Source organism: Aulonocara stuartgranti, assembly GCF_965226115.1.
Source record: "Aulonocara stuartgranti genome assembly, chromosome: 19".
NCBI lineage: Eukaryota > Metazoa > Chordata > Actinopteri > Cichliformes > Cichlidae > Aulonocara > Aulonocara stuartgranti.
This window is the reverse complement of record NC_138955.1, coordinates 31,503,385-31,513,968: the sequence shown is the minus strand read 5'-3', so window position 1 is coordinate 31,513,968 and position 10,584 is coordinate 31,503,385. Positions and strand designations below refer to the sequence as shown.

The 10,584-nt window shown below is 47.6% G+C and overlaps 1 long non-coding RNA gene across 1 annotated transcript; it reads right to left on the bottom strand.

Moving 5' to 3' along the window:
- Window positions 1–3,120: 3,120 nt before the first annotated feature.
- LOC309695277 lies at window positions 3,121–4,267 on the bottom strand. Its single transcript, XR_014273108.1, has 3 exons — window positions 3,547–4,267; window positions 3,343–3,460; window positions 3,121–3,201 (listed from the first exon to the last, which is right to left on the bottom strand). It is a non-coding gene; the product is annotated as an uncharacterized lncRNA (long non-coding RNA).
- Between the last annotated feature and the right edge of the window lie 6,317 nt (window positions 4,268–10,584).

Here is a 10,584-nt window from a genome sequence, read left to right as displayed (position 1 = left end):
CCACCACTGTGTAATTTGCCGCGAGCTCAGGTGGAACACAGAAATGCAAAAAATATCAGACTTACCCATCGATTGTGTGACAGTCTGCCCCCCGTTTACTTCCGTCGGAGTTGACGTCTTTGGACCGTGGACAATAAGCTCTCGGCGAACAAGAGGAGACCTTGCTAGCAGCAAACGCTGGGCCGTCATCTTCACCTGCTTGGGCATCAGGGCCATTCATGTTGAGGTCATCGAGACGATGGAGTCGTCTAGTTTTATCAATGCTCTGAGACGATTCATCTCTATCCGAGGACCAGTAAAGGTCCGACTGTGGGACCAACTTTCTGGCAGCGTGCAAGGAGCTCGGAATAACTTCAAAACACTGCGACAACCAGGAAATTCAAGACTTTTTATCCAAGAATGAATGCACATGGATCTTCAACCCTCCTCATAGTTCTCATATGGGAGGAAGTTGGGAGCGCATGATCGGCATCGTGAAGCGCATACTGGACTCTATGCTAACTGTCAACCCAGTTCGCCTGTTGACCCATGAGGTTCTCGTTACCCTTCTAGCAGAGGTAACCGCTATTGTAAACTCTCGACCGCTACTACCAGTCTCGTCAGATCCAGATTGCCCCTTTCTTCTTACGCCTGCTACCCTCCTTACGCAGAAAACTGGATTACCACCTACACACCACTTTGGGTTCTCTCCGGGTACTCCGGCTTCCTCCCACCGTCCAAAGACATGCAACTTGTGGGGATAGGTTAATTGGATAATCCAAATTGCCACTAGGTGTGAATGTGCGAGTGAATGTGAGTGTGAATGGTTGTCTGTCCCTGTGTGTTGGCCCTGCGACAGACTGGCGACCTGTCCAGGGTGTACCCTGCCTCTCGTCCTATGACAGCTGGGATAGGCTCCAGCGCCCCCCCGCGACCCTGAAAAGGATAAGCGGAAGCGAATGGATGGATGGACACCACTTTGACAATAAAGATTTGTACGGACGCCAATGGAGACAAGTGCAACATCTTTCAAATGTCTTCTGGCACCGTTGGAAAACAGTACCTGCCGACACTCCAAGAGCGAAGAAAATGGCAATCTGTGAGTCAAAATCTTCAAAAGGGAGATCTAGTTCTTCTAAAGGACAGTCGAGCTAAAAGAAACCACTGGCCCATGAGGGTGGTTGTTGAGACCTTTCCTAGCCAAGACGGACATGTCAGAAAGATTGAGGTAAAGGTCACTTCTGGAGCAACATCTAAAACCTTCTTAAGACCAGTGACAGAGACTGTACTCCTGCTGCGAAATACCTATAGAGACATTGATCCTTAAAGATGGTGATGACATCCAATAGATGTCAGACGGGGAGTGTGCTGGTGTAGTTCTTCTTCGCATCAGCAAGAGTCACTACAGTTCTTTCATGCCAAGATTTGTTTGTTATTAGCTGTAGAGTTAGTAATGCAGCACACTTTGAGAAAAGACTGACTCAGCATGTTCGGATAAACATCTGCATCCATCCTCTTTGTTGTTTTACAGAAAGCATTGCTTTTTCACTCTGTTGATAATTGAAGGCAGCGTCAATAAAAGGGACGATACACCTGTCAGTTGTTGAGGAGTTTATCTATCTGCATAACTGTATCCACTGTAGCAGTGAGGGCAGAATACACAGCGTCTGCGAATCGGGGCTGTGCTAGGTCACTTTCATCTTTATGCAGGACTGTAAGCTGTCCTCTGTGAGGCGTGAGCGGTGTTTGTTTGTAACATAGTTCACAGTGGAGAATAGCCACTGACATAATGTGGATTCGAAGATCCATAACTGGCCTACCTGGGGTTGAAAGTCTTGATAAATGTACGGCAATAAATGTACGGCGTTTCGGCGGGTACACCGGCTTCCGCGAGTGTGACGGTTATTTTGAGCGATGAAAAAATAATAGAATATAATTTTATTTTTATATTTCAATATGAAAATAATCTTCCAATTTCTACAAGTTAAAAAAGAACTAATATAAATAAAATACACTTCAGCTAAATACTTCTAATTTATTTTCCCAAACCACGCGGAGCCGCAGTATAAGGACTAAAGAGCCGCATGCGGCTCCGGAGCCGCAGGTTGCCGACCCCTGACCTATTCAGTGGCAAGGGGGAATGTGCACGGGGCCTTGGAACAGGTAATGCAGCAAGGTGTCACGGAGAACTAGAACGAGAGGAAAACAGAGTTAAGAACGAGGCTGATGGAGTCCAGATGAGAACCAAGTATAAACAGATCTTGTCTTACTTGGCAGGTGGAGGTTTTTAGGCACGAGAGGGGGAAGAGGTCCGGGTGAGGCAGTGCTGTTTCTAGGTGTTACGTGGGTGCTGTGACAGGAGGGCAGGTGAGTGAAAAAGAGAGCTTTTTGCACTGAGCTGTCTCGTACTGACCAGCGTCGGGATGATGGTGAATATGGCCAGCAGAGGAAATGACAGACAGCAGGTTGACTGCAGGTTGAGAGCACAGGATTAATCTCACCATGAAAAAAATCTGTTTTGATGAATACTCAGTGACAACCAGAACTAACTGTAGGTAAGCTGAAGACTTGGCAGAGAGTAGTGGTGAGCGCTGGTCTTAAGTACAGAGGTTTACCTCTGCCTTCATTTGTAGGGTCTCTACTAGTGATGGGCAGATGAAGCTTCATGAAGCACTGAAGCTTTTCATCCAATTGGTTCACCCCAGCGCAAAGCTTCTTGAAGCTTCATTTGCTCTAGTAGGACACCTACTGGACGTAAAAATATTAGTTGGCATGAATTTGAAGAGTGTGGCCTTTTGCACACAGCCTGTAAATGTCAACATCAAAAGGAGTGTGTAAAACATGTATATTGTAGTGATGGCAGTATACTGTGTATATTTATAGTGGCAGTATGGAAAATGATTATTTGGAAATGCTTAAAATGGAAATGATCATTTACTGTGAGGTGAGGTGTGGTTGGGGTGTGGACAGTGGTTGTGCTTTTGTAACATTGAGGTATGGACAGCTACACACTGAGGCTTTGAGCCTCAGTCCTGCCTGTTCACATTTTATTCTGTAAAAACTACATTTTCACTGCTTTTATGACCTTTTTAGTGGGGAGAACATAGCTGGGATTTAATGATTTAACAAATCTTTTAAATCCTTTGTCCTCCACAATGCTAAATGGCTGGGAGTCCTCAATCACCATGGTAACCAGGTCTTCATCTATTTGAGATTGTTCTCCTGAGGAAAGACAATAAAGACAAAGCACAGATATAAATATCACACACGTAACTTATTACAGTTGTATAATATTGTATAATATTGTTATATCATTTAGTAACATTACTGCATGCTGTATTATCATTGCATTTGATGGCTCACCTGGTCTTGCTCCACAATCGCTGTTCCCCTTATTCTCATGCAAAGCTCTGCAGTGCCTAAGCATGGATGAGGTGTTGTTGTTATATCCCAGCTCCCTGGCACATAGCAAACACTTCACCTTGTACAAAAGTAAAGACAGCTCAACATAAATTGTATTGCACCATCAGTATCATGAAAATACATCTTCTGTAGAAATTTACATACCTTGTTGGGAGGAATAAGATCAAAATGTTCCCACACAGGGGAGGACATCCTCCTCTTCTTAGCTGGCTCCATTCTCTCCTGACTTTCTCTCCTCACTCTCATAAACCTCCAAACTCTCTCTAACTCTCACTAACAACTCTCCATCAAACACCCACATTTTGAATGAAGTCTGAGGGGTTTATATCTGTCATAGCTCGCGGCAAAGTTCGAACCACTTCATGAACCAGTCACGTGGTACAGTCGGGCAGCGAGGCTTCAGACGTCATCATTTTCAGCTCCTCCCATAAATGAAGCAAGCCTCGATACGCGCATCGCGGAAACGCCCCCTCCATTACTCGACACAAGCTTCGAAGCCTCGATACAGAACGTCACATCAATAGTCTCTACTGTTGTTTACTGGGTGCAGCTGGGTTGGGAAAGGGTCGCCATGGCCATGAGCCAGGGCCGCTTCTGGGACCATTGTTCTGGCCCCTATTTGTTTGTTACAGGACACCGACGCAAGGGGAGCTGTGGCGGTGGTCGCATGATGGATTCGGGTGCAGAGCGCAAGCTGGGCTGGGATATGATGGGCCCGTGGAAGGACAAGAAGATGGGAGGCTCTTCCTTGTCTGCCGAAGATGGGGCTGGCGTGGACTCTGCTCTAAAGCCGGAATTCCTGGCCTGCTGATAGACCCATAATGAACATGTGGCGTAATTATAGCAGGGGGTTTTTAGTGAATGTAGAAAATGGTAGTTTTACGGGTTTTAGAATTGCTTTATTTCGTTTTAGTAGATTGACAACATTTTATTACGTACATTTTAAGGGTATTTTTAAAATTGTTGTATTTGTGCTCCCTGGCCTAGTAATAAACTGTTTCTGATCAGACCTGCTTTATCTCTGTGCCCGTGGTAGCTGACTCGCTTGCTCCCCCTTGTATTTTAAAGAATCTTTCTTTTTAGCATGACATTCTGGCACGATTGCTTTAGTGTCCCCATGTGTTACATCAGCACACTTTCAATGGAGCAGAGGTAGAAGATGATCAGCAGCTCCTTCGTCAGGTCCATTTTTCTGAGGATTCTCAGAAAGTGATGCCATGGAAAAAGACTTTCGGACTGCCTCGAAGAGATTCTGCCAAACCGTCAGGCGTCTCAGGAGGGGAAAGCGGTGCTCTACCTGCACTGTGTATAGTGCTGGCGGAGCGCTGCTGACGTCGACTGAGAAAATTGTCAGGTGGTGGAAGGAATACTTCGAGGACCTCCTTAAGCCCACTGACACGTCTTCCGAGGAGGAAGCAGAGTCTGGGGATGAGGGGAATGACCCGCCAATTTCCGGGGGCGAGGTCACTGAGGCAGTTAAACAACTCCTTGGTGGCAGAGCTCCTGGTGTTGATGAGGTCCGCCCCGAGTTCCTGAAGGCTCTGGACGTTGTGGGGCTGTCCTGGTTGACACGCCTCTACAATGTTGCGTGGAGATCAGGGGCAGTACCCCTGGACTGGCAGACCAGGGTGGTGGTCCCCATCTTTAAGAAGGGAGACCGGAGGGTGTGTTCCAACTACAGGGGGATCACACTCCTCAGCCTCCCTGGGAAAGTCTAAGATAAGATAAGATAAGATAAGACTTTATTGATCCCACAACGGGGAAATTTTTTGCGTCACCTCAGCTCAGGTACAGATACAGTGGGGCAAAAAAGTATTTAGTCAGCCACCGATTGTGCAAGTTCCCCCACCTAAAATGATGACAGAGGTCAGTAATTTGCACCAGAGGTACACTTCAACTGTGAGAGACAGAATGTGAAAAAAAAATCCATGAATCCACATGGTAGGATTTGTAAAGAATTTATTCGTAAATCAGGGTGGAAAATAAGTATTTGGTCAATAACAAAAATACAACTCAATACTTTGTAACATAACCTTTGTTGGCAATAACAGAGGTCAAACGTTTACTATAGGTCTTTACCAGGTTTGCACACACAGTAGCTGGTATTTTGGCCCATTCCTCCATGCAGATCTTCTCGAGAGCAGTGATGTTTTGGGGCTGTCGCCGAGCAACACGGACTTTCAACTCCCGCCACAGATTTTCTATGGGGTTGAGGTCTGGAGACTGGCTAGGCCACTCCAGGACTTTCAAATGCTTCTTACGGAGCCACTCCTTTGTTGCCCGGGCGGTGTGTTTTGGATCATTGTCATGTTGGAAGACCCAGCCTCGTTTCATCTTCAAAGTTCTCACTGATGGAAGGAGGTTTTGGCTCAAAATCTCACGATACATGGCCCCATTCATTCTGTCCTTAACACGGATCAGTGGTCCTGTCCCCTTGGCAGAAAAACAGCCCCATAGCATGATGTTTCCACCCCCATGCTTCACAGTAGGTATGGTGTTCTTGGGATGCAACTCAGTATTCTTCTTCCTCCAAACACGACGAGTTGACTTTATACCAAAAAGTTCTACTTTGGTTTCATCTGACCACATGACATTCTCCCAATCCTCTGCTGTATCATCCATGTGCTCTCTGGCAAACTTCAGACGGGCCTGGACATGCACTGGCTTCAGCAGCGGAACACGTCTGGCACTGCGGGATTTGATTCCCTGCCGTTGTAGTGTGTTACTGATGGTGACCTTTGTTACTTTGGTCCCAGCTCTCTGCAGGTCATTCACCAGGTCCCCCCGTGTGGTTCTGGGATCTTTGCTCACCGTTCTCATGATCATTTTGACCCCACGGGATGAGATCTTGCGTGGAGCCCCAGATGGAGGGAGATTATCAGTGGTCTTGTATGTCTTCCATTTTCTGATGATTGCTCCCACAGTTGATTTTTTCACACCAAGCTGCTTGCCTATTGTAGATTCACTCTTCCCAGTCTGGTGCAGGTCTACAATACTTTTCCTGGTGTCCTTCGAAAGCTCTTTGGTCTTGGCCATGGCGGAGTTTGGAGTCTGACTGTTTGAGGCTGTGGACAGGTGTCTTTTATACAGATGATGAGTTCAAACAGGTGCCATTCATACAGGTAACGAGTGGGGGACAGAAAAGCTTCTTACAGAAGACGTTACAGGTCTGTGAGAGCCAGAGATTTTCCTTGTTTGAGGTGACCAAATACTTATTTTCCACCCTGATTTACCAATAAATTCTTTACAAATCCTACCATGTGGATTCATGGATTTTTTCTTTCACATTCTGTCTCTCACAGTTGAAGTGTACCTCTGGTGCAAATTACTGACCTCTGTCATCATTTTAAGTGGGGGAACTTGCACAATCGGTGGCTGACTAAATACTTTTTTGCCCCACTGTATATGAAGGAAATACAAAAATACAATTAAGTACAATCAATGAAAAAAAGTAAGACTATAGACACTATATACAATGGTAGCATACACAGTATGTGATTATGGATATAGTTGGAAATATGGAAGACATAAACTATATAGCTTGGAAGGTCATGGAAGGTCCATTATGCATGAAGTGGTGACCGTGGATGTTCACAGTGTCCAGTGACTTATGACATCGTGATTGAGGAGTTATAGAGTCTAACTGCTGTTGGGATGAATGATCTGCGAAAGCGCTCCTTCCTGCAGCGAGGGTGTTTCAGTCTCTGACTAAAGGAGCCGCTCAGCCCACTCACATACTCATGCAGTGGGTGATGTGGGTTGTTCATGATGGATGTCAGCTTTACTAACATCCTCCTCCCGCCAACCACCTCCACAGACTCCAGGGAACATCCCAGCACGGAGCTAGACCTCCGCACCAGTTTGTCAATCCTGCTCCTGTCCCTGTCCGTGCATCCACTCCCCCAGCAGGCCACTGCATAGAAAAGGGCAGATGCTACCACAGTGTCATAGAATGTCCTTAACAGAGTCCTGCAGACTCCGAAGGACCTCAGTCTCCTCAGCAGGTGGAGTCGACTCTGGCCCTTCTTATACAGGACGTCTGTATTTGTAGTCCAGTCCAGTTTCTTGTTGAGGTGAACACCCAGGTACTTATAAGAGTCCACTATCTCAATGTCTTTCCCTTGGATGTTCACTGGTGTTGTAGGGGGTGACTTCCTCCTGAAGTCTATGATCATCTCCTTTGTCTTGCCGGCGTTGATTTGGAGTACGTTGGTCTCACACCAGCCAACAAAGTCACTGATGACCCCCCTGTATTCCTGATCATTCCCGTCTGATACGCATCCAATGATGGCTGTATCATCTGAGAACTTCTGTAGATGGCAATCATCCGAATTATAACAGAAGTCTGAAGAAGTGTAAAGGCTGAACAGGAAAGGTGAGAGAACCGTGCCCTGTGGTGCCCCCGTGCTGCAGATTACCACCTCGGACACACAGTCATGGAGCCTCACATACTGTGGTCTGTTGGTAAGGTAGTCGATGGTCCATGCAGTCAGCTGTTTGCCTACTCCGGCTCCCTCCAGCTTCCCTCTCAGTAGTGCGGGTTGGATGGTGTTGAAAGCACTGGAGAAGTCAAAAAACATGATCCTCACAGTGCTCCCCACCTGCTCTAAGTGAGAGAGGGATCGGTATACCAGGTAGATGACAGCGTCATCCACCCCAATTCCAGAACGGTAGGCGAACTGCAGGGGGTCCAACACTGAGCCCACCAGTGGCTGAAGGTGGTGCAGGATGACCCTTTCCATGGTCTTCATCAGATGAGAAGTCAAGGCAACAGGCCTGAAGTGGTTGGGCTCCCTGGGGTGTGCGATTTTTGGCACCGGAACGACACAGGAAGTCTTCCACAGTTCAGGAACCCTCTCCAGGCTCAGGCTCAGGTTGAAGATGTACAGGCCCACCTGACAGAGCTGGTCTGCACAGTCCCTGAGCAGTCTGGAGCAGATTCCATTCGGACCTGCTGCCTTCGTCCTCTTGAGCTGATTTCTCACCTGATCAGCTGTGAAGTAGATGTGAGGCTGGGCTGGAGTGGGGGGTGGGGCTAGCTTTGTTGTGGGTAGATGTGTGGATAGGGGTGAAGCAGGGTTGTGGTGAGAGGAGAGCTCAGGTGACAATGGCATTGCATCCGGAGGGGGGGGCAAATGGAGGGGGGGGGGGGGGGGTTAATGGAACCTGGGGGGTGGGAGAGGTGATCAGTGGCCGGAGGCGGAGGGCTTTTACTTTGGTGGCCTCAAAATCTCATCTCTGCTTTTTGCGGATGATGTGGTTCTGTTGGCTTCATCGGGTGGGGGCCCCCAGCACGGTTTGCAGCCGAGTGTGAAGCAGCGGGAATGAGGATCAGCACCTCCAAATCTGAGGCCATGATTCTCAGCCGGAAAAGGGTGGAGTGCCCACTCCGGGTCGGGGATGAGTTCCTGCCCCAAGTGGAGGAGTTCAAGTATCTCGGGGTCTTGTTCGCGAGTGATGGGAGAAGGGAGCCGGAGATCGACAGACGGATTGGGGCTGCAGCTGCAGTAATGCGGACGCTGCACCGGTCCGTCGTGGTGAAGAGGGAGCTGAGTGTAAAAGCGAAGCTCTCAATTTACCGGTCGATCTACGTCCCTACCCTCACCTATGGCCACGAGCTGTGGGTAGTGACCGAAAGAACGAGATCGCGGATACAAGCGGCAGAAATGAGCTTCCTCCGAAGGGTGGCTGGCCTCTCCCTTAGAGATAGGGTGAGAAGTTCGGCCATCCGGGAGGGGCTCAGAGTAGAGCCGCTGCAGCTCCACATCGAAAGGAGCCAGCTGAGGTGGTTCGGGCATCTGACAAGGATGCCTCCTGGGCGCCTCCTGGGTGAGGTGTTCCGGGCATGTCCCACTGGGAGGAGGCCCCGGGGCAGACCCAGGACACGCTGGAGAGATTATATCTCTTGGCTGGCCTGGGAACGCCTTGGTATTCCCCCGGCCAGCCGAGAGATATAAGCTGGAGGAGGTGGCTGGGGAGAGGGAGGTCTGGGCCTCTCTGCTTAGGCTGCTGCCCCCGCGACCCGGCCTCGGATAAAGTGGATGAAGATGGATGGATGGAATTGGAAATGAGAGCACATAGATTAGCAATTTTCACTGTGATATCAAAATGAAATCTTACCTTCAAACAATCCAAATCACGAACCTTTCCAATCTTTATATCTTTATATCCTAATTCTTAAGCCTTCCAAGTTTACCATTCCTACTAAATATGATAAATTAGTCAGTGTTCCTGCTGTGTATATGTTTAGTTTAGTTCTGTGTCTTTGTTCCTCTATTTAGTTATTGCTTCTCATTTCCTGACATTGCTTCTCACTGTGCCATTTATCTCTTGTCCAGTCTGTTTGGTTTTACTTCCTCCCCTGCTTCTTTGTGTTGTCTGCACCTGTGTTAGTTTGCCCCAGCTGTCTGCACTTCCCTCCTACCTTATGTGCATAAGCAGTCTGCTGGTTAATTACAGAACAATCACCTACTAAAGAAGTACAGGTGAATGAGCTTGTCCCTTACTGCCTCGCTTCAAACCAAGACATTCTGCTCGAAAAGGTAGTTGAGCTCAATGCAATGACGCAATTCATTTGTTGTCAAAATGAGTTTTCATCTGCAGCTCCTCACACTGTAGAGGGCCCAGATGTCCCCTCTGCTCACTCTATCTCCTCCACACAGAGCCCTCTGAAACAGCTCTGCCTTCACCTGAAATCTTCGCCGCTGAGCTGGAAAAAATTCAAGGTTTTTTAACGAATGTATGTTAGTTTCCAAGCAGCTTCACTGAACGTGTGAACCTCAGATTTTGCTAAACTAACCTATAACCTATACAATCTCTTGACAGGCAGAATCCTACAATGAGCACAGGTTGTCATAAACTCAAATTCTGAGTTGTCGTATGCCAAATTTATTAACAAAGGGTGTGTTTGTTAAAACACCTACTTTGATGTAACTGCTCACTGCATGTACAATTTGCTGCAGCAAAAGCAAATTGTGGTGCATTATTCAGTGGACTGAAGGGTGGAAGGAAAAAACACTTGTGATGCTTTCTTCCATGGCCTGAGTAACCTGCAAAACATTTACCTGTTGCCCTTGATTAGCTTGTTTCTTTGTATGTCAGGCTTGATGACAACCTCCGAGAACTGCTGCTCCCAAGCCGCTTCCTTAAGAGCAACGAGCCAGTAGAGACCACCCGGTGGAT